Here is a 27,631-nt window from a genome sequence, read left to right on the forward strand (position 1 = left end):
TCTCCTCTGGACAATCTCCAGTTGAGCCCTATCTCTTTCTTGAAACACCCTTTTGCTTCTGAGATTTTACATAGGCAGAATACTTCCATTTGTTGTACTACAGAACTTTACATTGCAGAATACTTACTTCATGTCTTTGAATCTGGAAAAAAAAAAATAATAATAAAAAGACTCATTTTTACTGTATTCTTCCTTTCTGCAAATTTCAGGGTTATCTTCATCTGAACTCTTTCCAAAGTTAAGTGAGATAAATTCTACCTGATATAAGCCCTACTGGTGTTCTACAGGACTAATGGATTAGGTTGGAAGACATACATAATATTCTTACGTTTACTTAACTGCGCACAAGGTCTGGGCTAGCAGGACATTGTAGACTGTAGTGCAACATGAATAACTTAATCTTTTGCAGAAACTTCTAGATTTTACTTAGGCTCTATTCGTACAGGTGATGACTTCTGCCTAAGATAGTACCTTGACTTGTTCCTAATTAATGGATTCAATTTTTTAAGTCAATAACATATATAGAGGTGATCTTAAAACAATGAAAAATATGCAACTATTTACGTGAAAACTGAATTTAAATAAAAAATTTAAAATGAATGTTTAAAAGCCTAAGTGGATTTTTATGTACCTGTGAACAAAAATCATGAAAAATAATGAAAGCACTATACAAGATATTTTGGAGATGTTTCATAAGGGTTATATGATCACTCATTTTTCAAAAATAGTTAAATACTGGTCTTGATATTGTATCTGGAAGTCTAGAATCTACCAAATCTGTATATTTACTGTGGAATCTGTACATTTATCGTAGAAGAGACTTGCCAAGACAATTTGAAATTCAGGAGTGAATCCCAGAAGCAGCTTATGGATGGTTTCAACTACCAATTCCCCTCTAGAAATAAAGTGAGGCTTTTCATACCTAAACACTAAGAACAGATTTCTTTTCTTTACTTGTACACCATATAACATAGTTGTTTTGATAATCCATGACCTTCATACACAGCTATGATGAAACGTTTTCTTAACATTCATAAGTTACTATGAATAAGTTAAAGTATGTCTGTAGTGCAGTCAGAGCAGGAAAGTCAGGTTTTGTTGTTGTTGTTGTTGTTTTAAATTCCAGGTAGCTAGCCTACCATGATGGAGATATATTTTCTATGTTACAGTAGGCATATATCCTTAAGGTTTTTTTGCTTATCACAACAGTTCTAAAGGGCTATGGTTCAGTAAACTTTTTGAACAATTATGTAGTACTATGCAATACTAAAAACATTAAAAAATCAAAGCATTTCAAGTCTTTTTTCATCTCAGCTGTATTGGACAATTTTGCACAGTGGTATTCTGGGGTTACTGATATATCCATAGAATTCCAGTGTTTATTTTTACCACGAAGTATCCTTTATTCTCTGTTGTAGTAGGCATACTAGGTATTGAAACAGTTTTACTATCTTCTCCTACACCTTAATTTTGTCCCATGTGTATTTTGAATAAAAAGAGCTTAAATTTGTTCTGTTTATCCTTAGTCCAGAAGCTATGGCTTTCTACAGAACTACCTGGAGTCTCCAGACATGCTCTTGTACAATCACTTCTCATATCAAAATAATCTGTGCAGAACTTACTTGATTTTCTAAGTACTTGCTTCTTTGAGCCTATCTATAAGCACAAGTACTTTGCTTTCTTATTGGTTTTTCCCTGATTTTGCATTTTTCCTATGGTTCAATAACAGCAAAGTATATGAAGTAAAAAAGTCCCTTTTAATCTCTTCTTCAGTGTGCAGAGAACTTTCCCAGAATCTTAGTCTGTGATATCTGCATACTCTGCATTATTTGGTGGTTGTGTTTTTTTTGTTTTGTTTTGTTTTGTTTTTGTTTTTGTTTTTCATTCTTGTTGAAGTTAGGTGATTGACCATGTATAACCTAATTATTTATAGGCATAGCAGCTGGTAGAAATTCAAAATTGCAAATACTTCTATATATTTATGCATCTATTTATCTGATATACTTATGTTTGTGGACAATACTACTGTCTAATTCCTACCCAAATGATTATCCTGCCTCATTTTTGTTACCTACGGATTTATTTAACATTACTAATGACATTGTTTCTAGCACCATATTGCCTTTTGTATCAATTTAAAATTAGTACAATTCCCATATGCTTTCTAGCTATTTCTTCATTACTATTTTGTGTTATAGATAATTCTTCTGAACGAATGGTACTTTATCCGCTTTCTTAATAACGCACATTCTGTTCTGATACTTGCAGTTTCTTAGTCATGATCATTTTCTCTGTGTTTTCACAAATGTTAAATGTTGTCTTGATCCTCTATAATGCAGAGTTTTGGATAGACTCCAGCTTTGAATTTCCAGTATCTTTTTCTTTCAATATCACTCTTTACTGTACATTCTCCAACAATTCAAGAATCCTATCCATTCTCCCTCACATTCAGTCTTGTTTGAGTAATTTCCTTTGCTGAAAAAAATCTGTTTATTTTGCTAACTACCACTTATTTTCATCCATTTTTTAATCCGTTTTATTATTATAATTATTTCATAGTAGGGGATTCCAATTATTCCCCTAAATTGCAAGATAAAATCTCATCCATAGATGATCAATTGCAAATTTCTCTCTGCTTTTATTTTAATAAAATCTATTAAAAGCATCTTTCCATCTATTTTACATGAAGTATTTCTCATTTCTGTAATAGTCATATAGTTAGCCTCCTCTGCTTGAATTAACTGAGCAGTTTTGAAAGCAGGTAATGCTTCAGAAATAGCTGCTTTAGAAATAAGAATACCACTAAATGTCTTCTTTTCTGCTGTCATCCATTTCTTACACATTTCAAGTGAAGTTTAAATCTTCCACATTCCAAATACTTTAAAGTCTAGCTAAATTTTTCATGGCACCAGTCTTCTTTTGCAATTCTCATTTCTCAGTAATCACTGAAAAGTGAAGTGTCAAAGAATAGTGGGGTACCTTGAGCCATACCAGATTTCTAAGTGATCAGTGTTATGAAGCACCGGCTATTGCGTTTTAAAACATTCAGTGGCAATGAATTCAAGACAGAATATTTTTGCATGGAAGCTTAGTTTAGACATCTGCTTTAACTACTACCTTACCGAAATTTTACGTGTTTGGGTCCATGAAGTCAATTCAGTCTATCTAAGGTCTAAGTTTTCTGTTTGAATCAAGGGAGGGATTCTAAATGCAAGCAAAAAGATGTATAGTTCTTCCAGATAAGCTACCTGCTATTTTCCACTAAATGTATAAGGAGCCTTCAAATGAGTTGTTTCAAAAAGAAATGTAATTACTTAGATAAAGTGTCTGTCTCTTCCTACTAGAGAGAAACCATAGGAAATTACCACCTTGAGAATCTTGTTTCATAGTACATCTACACCTCTTTAGTAAAAGTGTGTAAAAAAGAGTGGAAAAGCTTTGTGGGAGGGAGGTGGTGAATAATGTAGTCTTTTTACCATTCATTCAAAGAGATTGTTTTGAGAGGACTTAGGAGAGGACTTTTTTCCATTAAGACAGAAGTGGCTTGCAACCACAAGTACATGAAGTATTGCTCTTCTTCTGTCCAGGTCACTGGGAAGCCCTGCATGCAAGCATAATAAAACCAAACCAGAGAAGAGAGATTCTGATGAATAGTACATACAGCTGGGATACAAAAATGATTGGTGATTTCAAATTTGCTCTCAGAAGCTATTTATTTTTGTTTGTTTGTTTGTTTAAAACCATGTAATTGCACTTTGAAATTAAATTTTACTATTGGACAAAAATTATCCTTCTCAGCAGAAAACACATTTGAAGCATGTGTTGACAAACAAAATGAAACACACAAGTCATTTTCAGAATAATGAAAACTCAAACAGATGTCTAACGAATGAAAGTACTTAGTGGATTAAGCAATCCACTAAGATACGTGAACTAATATTAGTGGCTTTTAGGAAGACCAGATTCTGTCTTACAGTTTAGCTCTATCTAAAATCTAAATGCTCCATTTGAATTTCTTTTATTTTCTTGGCCTTGCAGATTTCCTATAGCAATGAGTTCCATACAGTTTTTGAGAAAGTGTTATCATTTTTTATATATCATCTTTAATTTCATTAAATGTCCTCATTGTTCATGTGCTCTGACAGAGACAACATATTTTTATAACTTTGCTATTCATTACTTTAATCTTTCTTTAAATGAGAATTTTTCCATGATCATGATCATTCTTTTTATCATACTGCAATGTATTTAATGGATGCTGTACTCTCCAGTCTTCACTAATGTGACATATTTTATGAGAGTCGCAGAACAGCTTTGCTGCAAGAGTAATTTATTACTTTTCCTCTGTACACTATATACAGGTATATAGCACTAAAACTAACATATGGAATCTCTTAATGCAAAACAGTGTTTTTGGATATAGACTATATATCTATAAAAAGACCTGTGAATATATGTGCATAGTTCTACAATGCTAAACAAAAGAAAAACAGACCAAAACCTGGTCTTCATGATGGGTATCACACCCTTTAGAGAAGATTTGTCTTGGCATAAGCTAATTGAAAAGGCTGAAAGCAAAAATCACAGATACAGTTAGCTATTAAACAGCATAGTCAATCAGGGTACAGTGGTTTCTTGGAACTCTCATTTGCAATGCAGTTATACCCAGATTAATCAAAATTTATGTTCAAAAAGTGCCACCTATTTTTGAATAATCCTAACTGGAGTGAATCTTGCTGTAACCTTGCTTACAGTAAATTAAACACAGTATGTGATAATTTCATATTAAAATGTTTATCTGGGACAGTTGACTCTGCCATTATTTAGAAATTGGAAGGAGCATCATAAATTTCCCTTGTTGTTCTGATCTGTCATGTTCTTATTTCCTCAAAGCCACTTGAAATAGGTTTACACTGAACAGCTTTAACTAGCGAACAGCTTCAACATACCTTTAAGAATAGTGGAAGCATTGCCTTCAAACACTTAATCTTTTGCTTCAGAAATCTGTTTACCAAGTATCAATAAAGTTAAGTAGAAAACATCTAGTGAAGATAAGATCACAGTTTGTCTCTCAAATATTAGTTTATAATTTGATAAGAATTAATAAAAATCATATTTTTTTCTGCCAACTAACCAACTTAAACATTCTCTTCACTTAGGAAGACCATGGAAGAAAGCAACAAATGGTGCATGGGCTAACAGTAGCATCTCTCTTGCTTTATTCAGTAGTGTGACATCTGCTACATTTGACTATTTGCAAGTCATAACACTTTTTACCACTTCTGCATAATGTTTTTGGAACAATATGAAGCATCATTAGTGTATTTCAGTTCCCAACGTTATTGTCTCATGTTGCTTTATTACCATAATAAACTTGTGAATCATAGTAACTAACACAGTAGGGCTCCTGTAGTGAATTCATTTTCATAACCTCTTTTGTTATCATAAATGTGATCCAGAAAATTGTGAAGTCAGCAATTCTATACAGCTTATTAATAAAGCACATTGCAGGGTTGCATTAAAGCCTCAACAGCTGTATTGTAACGAAACACTCTACTTATAATTACAGTTATGCTAACACTTAATAATAATTGGGCCTCTGTGTCTGTAGCTCATTTACTTAATAGGAGATTGGGTCTTGTCAGAAGTAGCCATTCCCTCAGCAGGTGACCTGGTTGCAAACATAACAGAGTTTAAACAGGGCATGAAGTTAGTAATGGCAAGAAAAGGGCAGATCTGCAGGTGGGGTTACCATCTGTGAAGAGGAAAGTGTGAAATAATGAGATATATGGGCTTCTCTCTTCATGGAGATGTGCTATCCAAGGGTGAAAAGAGGAGAAACAAAGATAATGGACGAGAGAGGGAACAAGGTAGGCAGGTGAAGAAATATGCTGACATGCAAGGCACAATTTGCTACCATGAACAATGAATATATAGGGCTACAATGTCAAGAGTAAACAACTAGTTATGTATGTCCCTGTAGTGCTACCGACTTTTCTTCTGAAGTAGAAAATGAATTTGAGAATAAACTGGGAGTTTATTGTTAAACCTCAACTTTCTCTTCAAGGGTGACATCCAGGATCTTGGAAACAGACTATTATTGTCCATTACAGATCTTTGGTCTCAAGCAAAAAGACAGTGATACGATCTTATCTTAATCAAGAAACAGGAGCAGGAGAGAAGCTACAAAACTATTCTTACACTCCAGAGATGTGTCTGTGTTATCTGGAAACTCACGTTCCCACAGTAGTAGCCAGCAATACTTCTTCGCCAGCATGCAAAGGAGTGCATTGCATCGCAGAATTTGCAGGAACAGACAACTCAGATTTGTGTGCCTCATCATTACTATTCCCAACAGATTACCAGCACCAGAGCTGGTGAACCATTTTGCATCATGAGATGATTTTGCAGTTCTTATTGCTGTACCAGCCACTATCTAGATCAAGGCTGCATCTGCTTTTGGACTCATGGAAGAAAGATCAAGAAGGTAGTACTTGGATCTTGCTTCAAAAAGGAGAATCTTTACACGGGATTTTCTTGTCCTCAGTATTAAAAAAAAAAAAAAGAAAAAAAAAGTTTAAAATTCACATTGTGAACTCTTTCAGAAAATCTGTGGAAATGGTGCACAAGCACTGCACAAGCATACCCTCTTGTAATGTATTCTCATGTCTTATCCAAGGAAGATCATAGAATCATAGAATACCCCAAGTTGGAAGGGACCCATAAGTCAAGTCCAACTCCTGGCACCGCACAGGTCTGCCCAAAAGTTTAGACCATGTGACTAAGTGCACAGTCCAATCTCTTCTTAAATTCAGACAGGCTTGGTGCAGTGACTACTTCACTGGGGAGCCTGTTCCAGTGTGCGACCACACTTTCGGTGAAGAAACTCTTCCTGATGTCTAGCCTAAACTTCCCCTGCCTCAGCTTAACACCGTTCCCGCATGTCCTGTCACTGGTGATTACGCAGAATAGGTCACCTGCCTCTCCACTCCCCCTCGCGAGGAACTTGTAGACCACGATGAGGTCCCCCCCTCAGCCTCCTCTTCTCCAGGCTGAACAGGCCCAGTGACCTCAGCTGCTCCTTATACGTCTTCCCCTCTAGGCCCTTCACCATCTTCGTTGCCCTCCCCTGGACACTCTCCAACAGTTTAATGTCCTTCTTGTACTGTGGTGTCCAGAACTGCACACAGTACTCGAGGTGAGGCTGCACCAGAGCAGAGTAGAGGGGGACAATCACTTCCCTCGACCGACTAGCAATGCCGTGCTTGATGCATCCCAGGATACTGTTGGCCCTCCTGGCTGCCAGGGCACACTGCTGGTTCATATTCAACTTGCTGTCAACCACAACCGCCAGATCCCTCTCTGCGGGGCTGCTCTCCAGTGTCTTGTTGCCCAGTCTGTACGTATAGCCAGGGTTGCCCCATCCCAGGTGCAGGACCCGGCACTTGCTTTTGTTAAACTTCATGTGGTTGGTGATCGCCCAGCTCTCCAGTCTGTCCAGATCTCTCTGCAAGGCCTTTCCACCCTCATCCGAGTCCACAACTCCTCCAAGTTTGGTGTCGTCAGCAAATTTGCTCAAAACACCTTCTAGTCCTACATCCAAATAATTTATAAAAACATTGAAGACGACTGGCCCTAAAATGGAGCCTTGAGGGACCCCACTAGTGACCATCCGCCAGCCAGATGTCGCCCCATTTACCACAGCCCTTTTAGCCACATTTACCACAGCCCTTTGAGACCTGCCTGTCAGCCAATTGGAAGCATCCACAAGATCTTGTGGAAGAATGCCTGAGAGTTGCTTGAGCATTATCTATTATCTACTGGTCTATTTCTAATGGAAGAAATTGCCCCATCCGTATTAATTTTCCAAGGTATTAGTAAATGTGGTGTGGTGGATTTGTATCTTCTGTGTGAGTACATAGCATGGGAAGGAGGATTCCTCTGTTTCAGAACATACCATTTTCAGAACCTTCCATTGCAGTTAAGGAGTCTGGCAAGAGGAAGGAGGAGAAGCTGACAGCTTGCCTGTAAATTTTCGTTTGCTTTAATAATAATGAAGTAGAAATAATATGAAATTATTTTCTCCTTTGTGTTTTTCCTGCCAAATTGTCTAGCAGGAATTTAAGAGGATATAACCATTGTCTGTGGCTTGGGAGAGAAAGTAATGGGAGAGCTCAAGAAGTGTAAAGCAATTAATTTGAAGCATATGGAGGCTGGATCATTGAAACAGCATCAGACATATATCCTGAGGTTGGGATTGTGTGCCAGAGATGTAGAAACAGAAAGTCATCTGCTTTGGTTTACACATCTGTCTTCAGTTAGGATGACTGCTCTTTTGGAGGTATTTATCACTGTCCTTGGAGAGGCTTTTACAACTAGCTTAGACTGATGTTTACCTATCTAGAAGTATGTGAAATGAATGTCACCCCAGGCAAGTTGTTAAAAGATAATATAAGAATTAATCTGTGGTAGGAGAAAAATGCACAAAATGTGGCCTTCAGATACTGAAAGTACAGAAGCGCAACCATACATACCCAATATGCAGGATGTATGCAAGATATGCAAGATGTAAGAGGAGCAGCTGAGATCACTTGGTTTGTTCAGCCTAGAGGAGACTGAGGGTAGACCTTATGGCAGCCTGCAGCTTCCTTATGAGGGGATGCAGGGGGGCAGGCACTGATCTCATCTTTAGTGACAGCGACAGGACCCAAGGGAACAGCATGGTGCTGTGACAGGGGAGGGTCAGGCTCAGTGTTAGGAAAAGGTTCTTCATTGGTAGGAGTGGTTGGGCACTGGGACAGGCTCCCCAGGGAAATGGTCACTGCACCGAGCCTGTTAGAGTTCAAGAAGCATTTGAACAATGCTCTCAGACACGCAGTCTGTTTTGTTTTTTTTTGTGGTGGTTCTGTGTGGAGCTAGGAGTTGGACTTGATGATCCTTGTGGGTTCCTTTCAGCTCCGGATATTCTATGATTCTAATATTGATTCTTATCTCTTATCTCTTTGTAGAAGATCTGAATTAAATAATTTGAAAGTCCTGACGTCAACCAACTACCAGTTCATGCTGGTCTAAAATAAGTATAATAACTCTCCAGGTGTATCCATTTCTAGCAGTATACTCAGAGCTAGAGATAGCTAGGGTCTTTATTTAGTGAAGGCACTTTGAACTTCAGTGCCTTTAAAAGATGAATCTGTACTCCTACATGATGTTCCCACCTAGAGCTAGAGTTGTGAAGACACAGTGATGTCTCCGAATTACTCCTAGCTGCTGTTCAATTAAGCCCACAATATGCCTTTCTTAGGATACATGAAGATCATGATTCAAAAAAAGCAAGCTGATGATGATTTATTTTTTTTGGGGGGGGGGGGGGGTGGAAACAGCGTGTGTCACACATCCATAATGTTGTTTCACATAGAAAATATTTCTAAGGACAGATTCTATGTGATAATCAGTGCAATGCTAAAAACAAGTAAATCAGCATCCTTCATATAGTATGACTGTTCACTTTACTCTTGTTTTCTTATAGGAAAATAACCTAAAAAAGTTGAAGCTTCTTTTTTCAAATGTTCTTTAGAAAAAGGTATCTCAACTTGATGAAAAAGGAATGGGGACAATAAGTTAGTTCCTACGGAGAAGTAAGTAATGTGGTTTATTTGCAGAGAGTTTTCAAATTGTTCTTAGACTAAAGAATGAATATAATTGTTCACTTCTTTGTTCACTACTGTTCACTTCTTACCAATTTGATGTTCATTTTATTAAACATTCTTATTCCATTAGACACATTTGTATTAATGAAAAAAAAATCACCTTGATGGCTAGTTTCAGATATTTCCATATCATGTAATATCTGCCTTCACAAACTCTCCCACCACTTCTTTGAAGCTTTTCATACATTACTTTGGTAGTTTATCTGATTTAGGAAGACAATTACAAGAAAAAAAATAAAATTTATTAAAATTAGATATTAGATATTCTTTTCAAAATAATAATTAATGCTATTATTAAATTGTAAATAAAATGCAATTATTAAATTAATTACAAAGCATAATTATAAATGTTCATCAATAGAATTCAAAATAACATTTTAAATTCTATCAACCAGATTATTTTGGTAGTCAGTAGGAAAGTGTACATGTGACATTGATGAATATAACGTTGAAATGTATTATTGGAATATATGTTCTTTATTTTCTTCATCTTGAGTATTTTCAGAAGGAATTAGTGCATGATGGGAATAGATTGGGGTAGGATTATGAGAAATCTTACTTGCTGTGATTAACTTTAGTCTAGAGGGGAAACAACCTTGTCATACAAAGGTCTTCCATTTGATCAAAATCATTTATCTTCTGGTTTGAATGATTAAACTTGATTTACCAAAGCTATAAGCCAATTGTCCTTATTTGGCTTTCGAGTATTACTAAAATGTACCTGCAGATTTGTGTAACACTATAGGGATTTATGGTTATTACAATATTTAAATAATTAGATAAATAATTTAAATAATTAAGCTTTTTAGATTTAGGCTGGCTTGCTTTACATAAAGCCCTTCTCCGAAATATGCCAGTGTCAGTTTTTGACTGTCCACTCAGTAGAGTTAGCATTCAAACAAATCTTTTCTTATCAGCTAGACTGATTCACTTAGAGTATTGTAATTCCATATTGTAGTACCATAGCAGAACTCTCAATACTTTGTTCATGCATTATTGTTCATACATTATTATTGATCACACAATTTAGGGTCAGTATATGGCTCTTATGTTTTAAATCTTCAGAATACATTGCCAAATATTTCGCTGTTATGATTCAGACCTCTGCAATGTGGTCAACTGCTTTATATTACCTGAGTCCACCAGAACCGCATATATATTTTTCTTCAGAATTGATAATGGGTTCTTCTCCCTTTGCTTGAAGAAATAGATAATTATGAGCTTAATAAATAGATTTGAGAATATTTTATAGCTGAAAACATCTGTCACTACATTATAAAAGGTTTATTTTAATATTTAATCATCTCTAAAAGACAAGTACATTGTCAAAATATAAGGAAAACTGTTTATGAACTCTACTGCTTCCCTTTAAGATTGAAATATAAAATAGATTCTAAGGAAATTACCTGCTAAATTCTACTGGAGAGTTAAATCAATCTATTACTTAAAACTTTTTACAAACAGCGATGTGTCCTCAGTGTCCTCCCGTTGCATAGAAACTTTAACCAGAGTCATCCAAACATCTTCTACTTAACATTGGGAATAATATATTGCTCTATACACGTAAAAACATCAATGTGTACTATGGTATTTTAACTTTCTAAGTCACTAACATTTTAAAAGTTTTCTATCTCTTGCTTTTTTTTTTCCTTCCCCCCCCCCCTTTAAAAAAAAAAAAAAACATTCATTTTAAGGAAGATCTTTGTCCCTATGTTCTTGCAATGTCTCTATAGATATCATTGTATTTTCTTCTTAATAACTCTTAGAGAGATGGATCTTATTTCTTTCTTCCTTTCAAAGCTTGGAAGGAAAAGTTGAATAATTAACACCATCTAACTGAGAATAAATATATGTATTTAAAATTTATATAGCATTCATACAGCTGCACTGCTGTAATATCTACTATATTGGTAGAAACTTTCAGATGAGTTTCTTGTATTGTACAGAAACTGTCACATTACAAAACAAAGGATTTGGGAAAAACTGTGAGGAAATGTACAAGGATATAGCTTTTTTCCTTATATATCTTATCTTATATATATATCTATATCTTGTATATCTTATAGATTAAAATAATATATGCATCTTATGACTAAATGTTGGTCACAGGTGCTTATGAGATCACCAATTAATATATGGCTCAAATTGAAAATGAACAACAAATAATTAAAAGTATTTGTAAAAACTAAAAATAATCACCATTCTTTGTAAAATATTCTCTACTAAGCTATTTTTATTACATTTTAAAGGAATTACAGTGTTTATTTGCTAAGACTTTCAATAATAAAATCTTCTCATAGAACTTTAAATCATAATTTTAGTGAATTTAAATTGCAGGTTTGCTTTCAATATGAGAGCAAAAAGACAAATTTTACAATACAGTTTATCACTAACGTTTCCTAACTTTTTCATGATTCCTGAACAGAAGTTCACATTATTTTTAAGATTGCTTCTTGTTGTTGTTGTTTTTGATAATAGTCTATCCATACTATTTTTAAAACAAAAATATTATTTAAGGTTTACTTTTATGAATTGAACGTTCTCTACTGAAATAGTGATTATAGGTAGAATATGGCTCTATAAGAAGAGCTATGATTTGATTAGTAAGGTATCTCAATAAAATATTTTTAACTCTCATGTATAAATTGTAAAATATTCAAAAAAGTGTCAGCTAAATGTATTTAACCATGCAATATTCCAATGACATCACTTGCAGATGTTGGCAAAATACTCTGAAAAATATTAGAGTATGATATACACATTCTAGAATGTTCTTAAAATATATTAAAAATAATGAGAATTCATAATTATAAGAGCTATTTCGAAAGAAATTCAAAATTTGCTGCACAGTGACCAAAAATGGAAACACCAAAATATGATCATTCTTTTGATTACTTTAAAAAAAAAAAAAAAAGAAAAGAAAAAAGAAAAAAAAGCCTATTTTTTAAGCATCTTAGGTTTCTCTTAAAATTCAGTCTGAGTATAGGTAAACTCATAAAAGCATTACAAGTTATGAATATATTACAATTATTATATTAACATCCACTCAATTCAAAATTGGAGTTCTCCACTTCAGTGAGAATATGAATCCTAATAAAATATGCATACTTAAGCATGTAAGACCTAAAGAGCAATTTAACACTTCCACAACACAGTAATGTCTTATTTTTCTGTGTTATATAATGTTAAAAAGAGAGAAAATGTCAGAAATCTATCTTTTAAGCAGATTTTCTGTTGTAATAATTGCTCAGGTTAATAGCAGCTCTGGTATATGCCTTTTAAGGTTGCTTGTCTGACTCACATATGCTGTTCTCACAGCATCTTAATTTTAATATTTTATTAAAAAAAAACCATCAAAATGTAAATATACATAGATTGTTATTTATAGCAGTTTCATATTAATTTTTCAACTTAATCAGTGAGCATTAAAACTGGAAGTCACAAGACAAGTTCACACTTCTTTCTCCTTACAAAACACAAACAGTAAATCATAACCATGCATAATTTCTGCTGTTATATATTGTAAAGGTTATGTTTATACTATGAGCTGTGAATTAGATTAATGAGTTCTCTCAGCACCATAAACCTCCTCCACCAAAACAGGAGCTAAATTGCAATAAATCGCTGTTTATATTCATATATTTATGGGACAGCAAAGATTTAGAGTTCCTCTATAGGGAAAGCTACCCCAACGTAAGAAGAAAAAATTACTGCTTCTCAATGGTAAGGTGGATGAACAGGGGTAAAGGCATGAACATTGTTCTCACTTCACTATAATAAAGCCACTAATTTATTAAAAGCATTTGCTACAGCAAAGCTCTTAGCCAGTGCTTCAACCAAAGTGACAAATCAGCATCCCAAAATGTTTTCTTTCTGCACTACTGAGGATCAAAACTATTAAATTATACATCTTTTTATGTTAATCTTTCAACAAATATTTCTTTTGTGTGTGTGAAATATATATATATATATATATATATATAAAACCGATGGCATGAGTGAGCTGCATTGTTTACACACTGGGTACATTTAAAAAACTGTGCATGAGCCCAAACGGTATTATTTAATTCTACACATTTACACTGGGGTTTTCAGATTCCTTTAGATGTAATTTCTCACTATATATAGAAAAATACTGTATTTTCTTTCATCCGTCTTTCTCTCCAAGTTTCCTTCATCAACCATCCATAAATCGTTCTATTATCTGTCCTATTTTTAAAGTTTTTTTTTTCTGAAATCACAAATATTTTCATGGGAATTTTATTCAAATACACCTATTTTCTAATGTTCATGGTAATATTTTATAACAATAGAGAAACATCTGAAAGTATAACAAGAAATATATAGTAGTAGAGGAACTATTACATTTTATTTCATCCAACAGCTCCAGAGGAGCAGTGCAGTATTCACTCCTCTGCCCAGGAATGAATGCTACTGCCAATTAAAGATAGTTAGCAGCCAGTCTTCCAACATTAACACTTGCAGACAGTTTTTCAAAACAGAAAAAAAAAAGGGGGGGGAGGTGCATTCTTATCAACCACACATTGGTAAAGTATAGAGCTGATTGCTACAGAATGTAACAGATGGCAAAAAACTATTACGAATACAAAGATCATCGCAAAAGTTCAAAAAATACAAATATGTAATATGTATCAAGAATAGAGATATAATTTGTGGTTTGGGAAGCATATAAACTATTTCTCTGAAAATTTAGCTGTGTTAGCGGAAGTACTGTTTTGTGCTTCCTACTCAGCAGTATTGTGTTCTAACACTTCTCTAAAACATCTGCTGTTTGCTGTCAACGAAGTATGAAACTGTACGATCCTTTGGTCTGGTACTTAATTTGCATTCTTGCGTAACTGCAGCGTCCTATTAGTATGCCAACCTGCAGGAACCAATCTGCTGCCATCTCTGCTGAGAACCAGTAAAAACAGTGGTAGTTACTAAGATTTCAATATGAGAGGAAAAGTGAATGAAAGATCTTTCCTAGATATAAAACTACTCATTTTAAATTTAAGTGACAGGTTAATAAAAAATAAAGGTTAAAAAAAAAAAATTAGTTTGGATTATATGCAAAAGGTGGAACATAAAGACACGTGGCCCTGCAAAAGTGGATTTCTTTTTTAAAAACTTTGAGAACCACTGTACCCATAGAAACATACCGCTATGCTATAGATTACTATTACTATTTCATACTACTAGTTTCTTAGGGACCAGCCATATCCCTTTAAGAAAACTGATCCCAAACCCTTAAAGAGGAAAATCATTCTGTTGCCAGGAACAATTAATTTCTGTTGCACTTCGTTCTCCTTTGAACCTCTACAGGAAATTTACACGTTGTGCTCAGGTTATTTCAAAACAAGAAAATGACACTTATCTATAAAGAGAGATAAAACCTTCAGTTATCTAATCTCTACTGATGATATATGTCTAGATACTACACCCATGTCCTACAAGTGCCTATTTCTCTTCACTGACTGCAAAGTGAGCATATACTATTCAGTCTTCACTGTGGCAGTCTATACCTAGTCAGATGACGACTTCTACCTGAACAATATTCACAGATTTCTAGGTTGGAAGAGACCTCAAGATCATCGAGTCCAACCTCCGACCTAACACTAAGTACTCCACTAAACCATATCACTAAGCTCTACATCTAAACGTCTTTTAAAGACCTCCAGGGATGGTGACTCCACCACCTCCCTGGGCAGCCCGTTCCAATGCTTAATAACCCTAAAGAAGTAAAGAAGTAAAGAAGTACTTCCTAACATCCAACCTAAAACTCCCCTGTCGCAACTTTCGCCCATTCCCCCTCGTCCTGTCACCAGGCACGTGGGAGAACAGACCAACCCCCACCTCGCTACAGCCTCCTTTAAGGTAACTGTAGAGAGCGATAAGGTCGCCCCTGAGCCTCCTCTTCTCCAGGCTGAACAAGCCCAGCTCCCTCAGCCACTCCTCGTAAGACTTGTTCTCCAGACCCCTCACCAGCTTGGTTGCCCTTCTCTGGACTCGCTCGAGCACGTCCATGTCCTTCCTGTAGCGAGGGGCCCAAAACTGAACACAGTACTCGAGGTGCGGCCTCACCAGAGCCGAGTACAGGGGCACAATCACCTCCCTAGACCTGCTGGCCACACTGCTTCTTATGCAAGCCAGGATGCTGTTGGCCTTCTTGGCCACCTGGGCACACTGCTGGCTCATATTCAGCCGACTATCAACCAATACTCCCAGGTCCCTCTCGGCCAGGCAGCTTTCCAGCCACTCATCTCCCAGCCTGTAGCGCTGCTTGGGGTTGTTGCGCCCCAGGTGCAAGACCTGGCACTTGGCCTTGTTGAACTTCATACAGTTGACCTCAGCCCATCGCTCCAGCCTATCCAGATCCTCCTGCAGAGCCTTCCTGCCCTCGAGCAGATCGACACACGCACTTAGCTTGGTGTCATCTGCATACTTACTGAGGGTGCACTGGACGCCCTCATCCAGATCATCGATAAAGATATTAAAGAGGACCAGCCCCAGTACCGAGCCCTGGGGGACAATATTAATTCTTTAATACAGAATGAAGAAGCACAAGTGTTTCCTTTGGCATATGGAGGACTGAAATCAATGCAGTCTGCTCTTCAGAAAGCTACACTATGTTTTCTTAAATAGAGAGTCCAAAAATAATTTAAATATATATGTACATATATATATATATATATATATATATATCAACCCAGTTACTCAACAATCCAAAATGTTCTTCCTTAGACTCAGGTCAGTAACTAAAAGTAATGTTTACCATAGATAAGATTATGGCTACAGAAAACATAAGCTAAAAGGTTCTAGTGAAGTTTAATTCTTTAGACACACTACAACATGTCGTCTAACTGCAGTATTCAGCTACTCAGTTCACTACTCTTATAGGAAAAGAAAAACTGTTAGTGTAAGGCCCAGCACATCCGAAGAAGCAGAAAGATCAGCAGAATATTTTAAATTCAATAATTAATTATCCTGTTGACCTGATACAATAGAATCATTCTAAAGGGCTGATACTTCTTACCAGTTTTTTAAAAGAATTCTCTAATTCTCTCCTTGGAGATCGCAACTGTCATGCTGAGGAAAAAAAAATTGTAGAGAGAGAAAAATGAGCCCAACCATAATACAAGCTCAATTATCTCCATTCCCCTGTGATGTTGTTTTGGACAGTGCTGCAGAAAATCCTTTGAGAACCAGATTCCCACTGGAAATATAAAATGAAATTAATATTAAGCAGTTGAAATATGAAATATGAAAATATTAAATATGAATTCAAAAGCATGCTAAAAGAAAATCAAACTGAAACAGATTTAAACCCCAGCACTGACTTCATGCTATCTTATGCATTTTAACCTGAGAACTAGGGCTCTTAGTAACAGAATAAGGGGGGTTCTTGTTTGTTTTCCAAAAGAGATAGTAATGAGTCAACTCACCTCCTAGGTTCAGTTGTATGAGTAGAGTAGCAACAGTAGCAATAGGGAAGAAAAAACAAAAAACAAAAGCTTAAGTTTAGTGACCCTGTTTATGCAGAACTGTTGCTGCTCACATTTCACACATCTGTTGGAAGTATACCATGATAAAGTGCCAAATCAATACAATCAAGCAAGAGTACTATCACGTTATCCTTTCTTTCAAAGTCTTTATTCACCCTTCATGAAACACTAGGAGGAGGGACAAGGGCAAGGGCAAGGGCAGGGGCAGGGGCAGGGGCAGGGGCAGGATTCAAGATTTTGTTGCTTGAAGTGAAGGATATATTTATGTATCCCTGTTCATACTAGGTAAAACACACTTTTTGAGCAGAAAATGTCCATACATTTTACATCTATATGATATTGTCAAAATGGTGCCAAAGATGTCATAATTTCTATTCTACAGCTAGTGTTCCCACACACAACAATGCGCATGTTTCAAATTCAATTTTCATCAACATAGATGACAAATCGTGGAAACATCAGCTCCTTACGTCTTAATTAAGATAGTTCTTAGTCATCTGGATATGCAATTACTCATCTCTGCAGTTTTTCTATAAGAGTTAACCACCCAGAATATTTGAGTTTTAGCACATAAAGGCTTACAAATCCATCCATCTCATTAAAAGGAAAATTTCAAGAGTATTTATAAACCCATCAAATTTCCAAGCTGTGCTTTTTCCCTGAAATGAGGAGATGGTTATTACATTCTCTATTTCCAGAAGATGCCCCCGCATAACATAGGTAGATTTCTTTCCAGATTTTTGTAAGTGGTTTGTTCAAGAATGCTAACCTGATTCCTAACAGTTTGGTTAAAAAAAAAAAAAATCTCAAATCCACTAGCATTGTAACTGTACTGGCTGGTTATACATTTTTTTTTCTTTACCTTTCTCCAAGTCCAATTTTTATTTTTATTGTATAAAATAGAAACAGTTTCTTCTATGATAAAGAAAACAAAGAAAAATATAGCCAAAGGGACAAGAAAAGTAAACGTTCTGTTTGCTGACTAGAGTTCCAGTAAGTTCCATAATATCTCAATGTTTTGCTTTATTATGTTTATGAGGGTTGAAAATGTGCTATATTAGGTACATCCAGTAAACTCAAGCTAAACTCACTTCAACACAGCAGCTTCTCATTTTATAGAGTTATGGGCACACACAGAAGTGCTAAAATAAAAAATCATTTAATTTCCCCAGCAACAAGAATAACATTTTTAGAAAGAGATATATATATAGATAACTGTAGTTGATGTAACTTGTGTTGTTTCACTTAAGATCATTACACCATTTTTTCTACTTATCGGCCTTTTAGAAAGTTTTATGCTTAGAAAATACTCTTCTTGAATTTCTCATAAGGAATTAAAGAATTTTGTAAAACAAAAGTTTCTTCCATGGTGTTTTTGTGTGTGTTTTTGTGTTTACAAATATATCAAGTTGCTGTCTGGAGAGCCAGGCTGTTTTTTGTTTAATGGAAAACCACATACAATTTAAATGTCCAGATACTCTCACCAGATAACTCAGATACTACACGGAAAGCTAGATATTATGTGACATATTTTATTATGATTTATACACAATCACTCGCAACTTGCTGTACCTGAACTGTAATACACTGATGTACTGACAGGTAAATAGGATGAAGGATAAATAGTCACAGGATGGCATTACATATACAGAAAATAAATTTCCATCTAAATGACAGTGACCATTCTTTACCTATCCTTTAACAGGCAACCAAAAGGTACAGGAACTGTCTAAGGTTCTCTTCACATAACTGCAGTTCATCGTGGAATTATGAATTATCAATGTTTTATTGGAATTCCAAGAAATAGTTCTTTTTTTTTTTTTGAGTTATTTGCCATTTGGTGAATAACTACTGTTACGTCATATATTATTATAATCATAGAATCATAGAATCATTAAGGTTGGAAAAGACCTCCAAGATCATCTGGTCCAATCATCCTCCTACCACCAATATCACACACTAAACTATGTCCCTAAGCACCACATCCAACTTTTTCTTAAACACCCCCATGGAAGGTGACACCACCACCTCCCTGGTCAACCCATTCTAATGCCTGACTACTCTTCCTGAGAAGAAATGTCTCCTAATTTCCAACCTGAACCTCCCCTGGCGCAACTTGAGGCCATTCCCTCTTGTCCTATCACTAGTTATCTGTGAGAAGAGGCCAAACCACAGCTCCCCACACCTTCCTTTCAGGTAGTTGTAGAGAGCAATAAGGTCTCCCCTGAGCCTTCTCTTCTCCCAGGTAAACAACTCCAGATCCCTCAGATGCTCCTCATAAGACTTGTGTTTCAGGCCCTTCACCAGCTTTGTAGCCCTTCTCTGGATATGCTCCAGGGCATCGATGTCCTTCTTGTACTGAGGGGACCAAAACTGAACACAGTACTCAAGGTGCGGCCTCACCAGAACAAAGTACAAGGGGATGATCACCTCCCTGGTCCTGTTGGCTACACTATTCCCAATACAAGCCAGGATGCCATTGGCCTGTTTGTCCACCTGGGCACAGCGCCAGCTCATGTTCAGGTGAGCATCAACCAACACCCCCAGATCCTTTTCCTCTGCACAGCTTTCTAGTCACGCAAGTCTGCAGCGCTGCATGGGGTTGTTGTGACCAAGGTGCATGACCTGGCACTTGGCCATGTTGAACATCATCCCATTGGCCTCTGCCCATTGATCCAACCTGTCCAGGTCCCTCTGCAGGGCCTTCCTACCCTCTGGCAGATCAACACTTCCCGCCAACTTGGTGTCGCCTGCAAACTTACTGATGGTGCACTCAATTCCCTCATCCAAATCATCCCTAAGGATATTAAAGAGAATGGGCCCCAACACCGACCCCTGGGGAACACCACTGGTGACTGGTCGCCAGTGGGATTTCACTCCATTCACCACTACAATCTGGGCCTGGCCATCCAGCCATTTTTTAACCCAATAATATCCCTTCCAGAAGTAAAGTCTGTTATAATGTAAATTCGTAGATAAGAATACTGAAACAATTTGAAGCAGAGTCTAACTGAATTATATTCAAATCATATACTGGAGGTTTTAATTATATTGAGTACCCTCAAAAGAAAAAGGTCGTAGTGTTTACACCACAGCCCTCCTTGTGATTCTTAGAAGATGAAAGCAATTTGCAATGTGCATTATATAACAAGATGAGCATGACGGATGCAATGCTACAGTCATCTTTTGCCAAGTGAGGCGTTTTTTGAAATTGATTGTTACCAACAATGGCTCTTGAGTGGAATCAGTTCCCATAATGTTCCACTTTCTTCTAGCAAAACTTTTGGGAACAGCAGAATTTAGGGCCTATGTAAAATGGGCCTATGGGGACATTAGGTCATCTTTCAGCTGGTATTTTTAATTCCACACTAGATATTATCTCTGGATGATCACTATTTTGTTATTTTGAATGAATTGAGTCATCTAACTATTTGACATTTTTTTTTGACACATTTATGAACTCTGGCAGCTGTGGGAGTTTCTCACTCTTAAAATTTCTTCCTGCAGCTAAGAAACTTTCTAGTGTATGTAGTCTTTCAGGATTGCTCATTTTCTCCTGCGGTTGTCTCTTCAGGGGCTACTTAGGAGTTTTGTTATGGTATTCATTCCGTTTATTGTGGATTCCTCCTGTGTAAGGAATGATCAGACAATCCGGCCTACGGATTGTCTAATAGTCATACTGTAACAAGCATAATTAATTTTAACTTACTATAACTATCTGAAAGATTACACTTCTCATCTAAGATATTTTAACTCTTTTAGGAAGCAGAGAGAAATAATTGTAAAGAAAGTAGTGTATCTCTGCTATAGGTGCCTAAGCTAGATAATACACCATCTAGGTGGACTATGTTTCACCATTAACCAACTGCAGTGGAAACTAAGACAAATAGCTTAGACTATATACTTTGGAGCTTTCTACAGAGTTTTGTTTATACATCTCAGCATCCTGTTCCAAAAAGCTTCTTGTAATTATAAACCTAAAACAAGAAATTACCCTGGTATTGTTCAAAAAAATGGTATAGATGGATAGAGATATTGCTTTAATTTAATCAAAAAGTAACTTACTATTTATTTTCTGCAGTGCAGAAAGTTGTCTTTTAGCAATACGGTTCCTCAGTGGAACAAACCTAACCCAGTAACACAGGTTTAGTCAGTGCTTCCTAAGTTGATAATTCATGAAGCTCAGCCCACATAAGTCAGTAACCTTGTTGGTTCCTTGGAAGATGCAGTGACAATACAGTTAGGATTATAAAACTTTCCTCCTTCTAGCACAGACTTTGTTCTCACTTATATTTTCATAGAGACCACAAATTACATGAATAATACATATACTAAATTTGGCATTCAAAGTTTGTCCCTGGCTTCTGTTAGCTGTGGGACTCGTATTGTTTTAAATAAGCAGATCAAGTAGCAATGAGTAAAATACAAAGAGAACAAAAGAATTGTACTAGCTCTCCAGACTTAAATTACAAATGACACTAAAGAGACAAAAAATACCTCTGTGAAAGGAGAATCTTAATTGTGATCTAGCTGGTTTTATTAGAGTTAATTAGGTCAGTGGAGCTGACCTAATTTTTTAATTAATAAATTGATTCCAAAGGAACACAGGAAAACATTGCCAGACTTTCATAACATGCAGGATAATTACATTGTGGAGATTACAAAACAGTTTGTAACCACTATTTTTTCATTCAAATAACTAGGTTCTTACACAGCAGCTTTAAACTATGTTGTAGTATAGCTACCGTGTAGGTGGTATTTCTCATGGAGTTTATATAAGTATAAAGGAGAAAGTATGCATTTTTTCAGCTCCCAAATTCTCATCTGTACTACATGAGAAGAGCTTCTAAGTTTATAATTTTCTTTCTATATGTTTGTAAATAGAAAATACAGATAATTTTAGCAACCAGAGGACATCAAATACTTGGGTAAATTTCCCAGAAGTTTTTTCTCAGAATGTCTTACAATCAGTATAGTTATTTTTCCTAATCAATTTCACTGCTGTTATTTTAATTATTTTCACTTTCATGTTGCCTTAGAGAAGATTAAGTAGTTCTAATTATTAGAGAACTTTTTAATTGGTTTTGAATATTATAAATAAATCATCAAGATTCTTCCCTGAAAAAATAATTCTTTGTAGACCTGATGAACTGTTTTATATTCCCAAAGGAATTCTGAATTCATTTAGGTTAAGTTACCACTAAGATTAAACATATCTTTTTTATATACCTTAACATTTGAAAATTAGTGCCAAGCACGAATGGACCAAAGAAGCAGGAGCTTTGGCTAGCATAAGTAGTTATACAGGGTGTATATATGTCCTAAAAATCTTAGAATAGATATTACTATACATCTGCTATATCTATCCCACTTAGAAAATAAATTTTAGATTCTATGTTATTGAGTGATGTGATTTGTTCTTGCAGCCATTCTGCCATAAGTTCCCCTGTGACAGCATAATATTGTGTGTCAGTGCATTCTTAAGAAATAATCCAGTACAGAACAAGGTGATACAGAATTACATTTGTGTAATTAATCCTAACTCCAGATTCACAGACACTCTCTGTATAGGTACCTAAACACAATTTAGAGGCAGAACACTGTTTTCCAGTTCCAAAATAAAAGATATTTATCACTATTGGAACTGAATCCTGTTCTAACCATCAGAAAGTTTGTCAGCACATGCATATGCCTTCAAAGCAACTCCATAGCGTAACTCCATTGCTGACGATGACCAGGACTGGATGCTTGCCACAAGTTCCTCATGGAGTTAATGGATGATACAAAGGAGAACAACCTTTCCTTTAGAATCCTATCAGTTTCTTTAAATCATGTTTCTTCAAGGTATGTATGTCCTTGGGGGAAGCAAAACCATGTGGTAGAATGCTGTCATTCATAAGTCTCATTATATTTACTAGTATTGTTTTTCACGTTTCTCACTCTGGCTTCTGACTACACTACTCCCCAGCTGCCTTTTTTATGAACTCTAAATTTTATTCATAACTCCTTAGTAAGACAAAGCATCCCTGATCAAGAGCTAAATATGCAGTGGAGAGAGAAGGAATTGCAAAAAGGTAAAAAGTAGAAGGAATCCTTCAAAAATCTTGCTGAACTTTGAAGTTAAGGGTTGTCAAGCAGGTATGCTTCAGAATTCTGTTACTTCATCAAATCATAGTAGCTATAATTTCCTAATTATCTGCTCCAGTGCAATAATGAAATATTTTACGGTTAATACAAGAAAAGAATTTTAGTATTTGCAATGTTGTTGTTTTGCTTTAGCTCAATTTTCAGAAGAGAAAGATGGTAGCAGTGTTATTCTTCACTAGGTGCCCATGCTGCTTCTGTAATGTTTCTAAGTTTGGTATTTCCCCTTCCCTTCCTTTGCAATTATCATAGCTTTTCCTACATTTTTTTTCCAACTGTTTTTACAACGTATGCTGTCTTACCCTTTGGAGACAATAAAATCCTAAGTTTCTTTCTGCATGGTGGATCAGTTCACACAACATGAGAACTCAGGAATTTGTTTCCATTAATATTGCTAAAAACAAGAACTTCATTGTATCTGCATGTATATATTATTGAATTAATCAAAGTTGATTATTAGACAGAAACTGAAAAGAATGTTAAGTAAGATGTGATAAGGTTCTATCATACAGAATAGTAACAAGATAAAGGAGAGCAGATTATTAGTGCAGTAATAATGGGTAACTTTTCATGGGAAAAAACTCCCGAGGTAGATAAAGATGTTCTCAACCATAAACTAAGCAGCCAGAGGCCTGAAGCTGCTGATGCAAGTCTGTAATTCATAGCACATTGGAGAAGAGACATAAAAACACAGAGAAAGCAATCCTGTTTCTAGATAGTTGAAGGGTTAATGTTGATGGGGAAATTTTAGAAATTTCAGGAAAGGTAGTTAAACTGTAGCTAGCATCATGGATATTAACCTTATATTTTATTTTTGGTTTTATATTCTCTGACCCTCCAGTGAAATCAATAAATCAGATTTGTTTTGCCAAGGAAAGCTTTGCCATTCACCATCAACTACTAATATCACTGTGAAAGATTTCACAGATGTCAAGCTCTGCTATGTCTGTCACATTAATATTATCATCAGTGTTATAAATGAAGATACAACTCAATCTGAATTTAGTAATGTTTATAAAAGGCAAGTAAACAGCGCTGGGTGCGCGGGCAGTCCACGCTCTACCAACACGCACACACCCGTCGAACTAAATACATAGAACATTGCTTTTACATATTCATAAGAAACCCGAGTACGCCTATACATATGTACAATCAGAAAAGGTATCAATTGAAAAATAAACATGGCAAAGTTTTCCGAATTCTGGCAAGTGTTTAACAAACAATCCTTTAAGTCTATTACTATTAATGTCCATGACATTAATATATAATATATACATAATGAGCGTAGTTGGAGATGGTAATCCTGGTTGAAGTTCTCCCATATCTTCCATGTTTTCATTATTTTTTCTCAGATCATGTAACAGTCTCCATTTTCCACTCTTTTTCTTGATTACAAACACCGGAGAGTTCCAGGGCCAGTCGTGGGAACAATATGTCTCGCTTTCAGTTGTTAAGCAACCCGGCCTTCGGGTCTATGTATCCTGTTCCTCCCGGATCGAAGGGAAACAGATCCGGCTCCTTTTCAGGGCCTATAGGATAGGGCCCGGATCAAAAGGAACGCCCAGGTCACCAGGGGGCGTAACAGCAAAGGCCTGCGATGGCGGTAGCGGCGGGGGGGCCGATGGTGTAGCAAAAGGATCGGTGGACGAGGCTGCAGCTCCCTGATTATGTGACAAACTACACGTTTCTGATTGTGGTCGCACATGGCTCTTCAAGGCCTCAGAGACTGCTCGCCAGGTGCCGAGCAATCCCACCGCAACCTTGTCGTTTTTAGTAGTAGAGTCCCACACCTTGACCTCAGTTTGGTCCCATGTTTCAGGATCATAAACTGATTGTTAATAAAAGGAATAAGCTGTAAGGTTACCAGGACAGTCTTTGTTTCTAAGGACGTATGATTCCCCATAGCACGCAACTGCTTACCTTCGGCAAGCGAGCGGCAGTTGCGTGCGCGGGTCTGCTTCTCTCAGCTTGGGCTTCCTTCCAGCTCCGGTGCGCCTATTTCCAGTGACTTTCTATACGAGCTTCTTAGAGCTGTTTGCTGAGTTCGGCCGAACCCATCTTCGTTAGGCGATCAACGTCCCTGTTCCTGTCCTGGTCCCTGTTCTGTTAGCTTGTCCCTGTTCCTGTTCATCTCCCTGTTCCTGTTTTCATCATCGAGGACAGGCTCCCTTTTTATACCATTCGCCCCACAGCAGTCCTTTTCCACTAACTCTTCACTGGTCGAACAACTTTGCCCGGCAACCAGCAAACACCCAGCAACTTCCATGCCTTCACGGCGGGAGAACAAGCAACCCGAGACAACATGGCGTCTCCTGAATCACCCTTCTTTGTTCCCTCTAAACTCTTTACATTCCTGATGGCCTCATGGTTGAGAGTCTGATGTTATCACAAACCATGGGGCTTGTCGACCCCCGTGGCCACACTCCCACATCTCCCCCTTCTTTATTAACATCAACCATTTTCTTGACACGAATTATTACTCCATATATCACATCAGGAAATAGGGGGCTCAATGCAGAGATCTAGCCTACAAGTTCTGGAATTGTACAGAGCTATCCAGAGGGGAATGAAGGGGAATAGGGGTATAAAGGAGAATAAAGAAATGAAGGCGAATAAAACCTTTCCCAAAAGGTCGAACTTTAAAGGAACTGAATGACTCTAAATTTGCATCTGTACAGTAACTTGGATATGCTAATAGTAATTTCCTTGCTGGTCCCACCTCCAATAGTACACTTGTCCCTGCTGTGCTGAATAGCAACTGCCAGAATCAATGCCCCTTTTCAGTCACTGACAAAAAGCTCTGCTTTGAGCCAGTTTGCAGAACAATGGACCTAGGAGGTCAGCAGCAATACAGTGAGGAATTGAGTTTCTCCTTGTGCTGTTCTGCAGCTCCTTTCATGTCTCTCTGACAAGTTGGGCACATTTTAAAAAAACTACATAGATAATTTAGAATTCATGCAAAGACTCCAGCCGACCTGGGTACTCAAGTACACTCTCTCACTGGTAAGAACATGAGTCTCCTGATTCACAGAACCGTATGCTACTGTATTCCAACCAAAATTTTTACTGTCAACAGTGACCAGAGAATTTTAAATATGCAAAATTTTACATAAGAGTTCTAACTGAAATGCTCAGCAACAAATGAAAAAAAAAAATCTTAAATATCCAAGTTTAAAAAAAAAAAAAAAACATTGTCTTTAAAGAGAAACTTCAGATTTTTATATGGCTTACTTACTATGGTGTTCTTTTCTGTACTTTGTAAAGTAAAAATTATTAAGGATTACCTTATTCATGGAACAATATACTACAAATGAAACATCAAAAGAATAGCCGTCTGCAGCAGATCATATTGTAATGCTTGCAAATACATTGCTATTGCCTGAGATTTTTGTACCTATATCTTCATTTTACAGGCAAGGTCGATAATGACTGTGCATATAATATATTTTACATGGATTTATAGTGAGCCTTTGATCAAGTTTTACATGACAGGCCTCAGCTTAAAAACTACAAGCTTCAGAGATCCAGATTAAGACACAAAAAAGGATAAAGAACTGGTTAAAAATAGACTAGTGATTATGTGTTGGAAAAAATAACTTACTGTGGTTTTATGTGGGTCAGTGTTCATGTCTGAAAGTGTTAACATCTGCAGAATGTGTGAAGTAAGTAACAACACCTAGATAACTGCTCATAAATATAAGGATGACACAGTAAGAGAGATGGACAGCAGCTTTCTGAAGGGGGAGGTAGTGTGAGGGGAGCTGGGGTACCTTCTCTTCAAGAAGCGTGGACACATTTCATCAGCAGTAATTTGGGTGGCACAGGATCACTGCTGCCTGTGAGGTGCTAGCAAGTGTATTAGGCAGCCTCAGTTTGTGCCTGGATTATCACTATGAAAAGCTGTTGCCTCCACAACAAGATTTATCTGTTCGCTTTCCTGCTCACTTTCTCATGACCTGTATCATTCACATGGTCACCAGTGCTATCCCATAAACTCTGCCATAGGGCAATGGGGGAGATAAGGATCTGTTGCATCACTGAATTTCCTCTCTTGGGCAAACATCCATCAGAGATCTGTATAAATTCTATTAGTTTATGGCACTGAAATAAAATAAAATATACCAGTAAAACTATGTGTCCTGGTTCCAGTTAGGACAGAGTTAATTTTCCTCCTAGTAGCTGGTAGGGTGCTATGTTTTGGATTAGGATGAGAAGAGCGCTGATAACATGCTGATGTTTTAATTGTTGCAGAGCAGTGCTTACACCAGGCCAAGG

At 36.6% G+C, this 27,631-nt stretch overlaps 1 long non-coding RNA gene across 2 annotated transcripts; it reads right to left on the reverse strand.

Annotated features, from left to right (window-relative positions):
* Nucleotides 1-1,656: 1,656 nt before the first annotated feature.
* LOC310891497 lies at nucleotides 1,657-27,631 on the reverse strand. 2 transcript variants are annotated; one of them, XR_014577610.1, is made up of 4 exons: nucleotides 16,744-27,631; nucleotides 10,841-10,904; nucleotides 9,808-9,910; nucleotides 1,657-5,671 (listed from the first exon to the last, which is right to left on the reverse strand). It is a non-coding gene; the product is annotated as an uncharacterized lncRNA (long non-coding RNA). The 2 variants fall into 2 exon arrangements; XR_014577611.1 differs by lacking the exon at nucleotides 1,657-5,671 and adding an exon at nucleotides 5,699-6,542.

The sequence above is a fragment of the Anser anser genome (genome assembly GCF_964211835.1).
Source record: "Anser anser genome assembly, chromosome: 1".
Lineage (NCBI taxonomy): Eukaryota > Metazoa > Chordata > Aves > Anseriformes > Anatidae > Anser > Anser anser.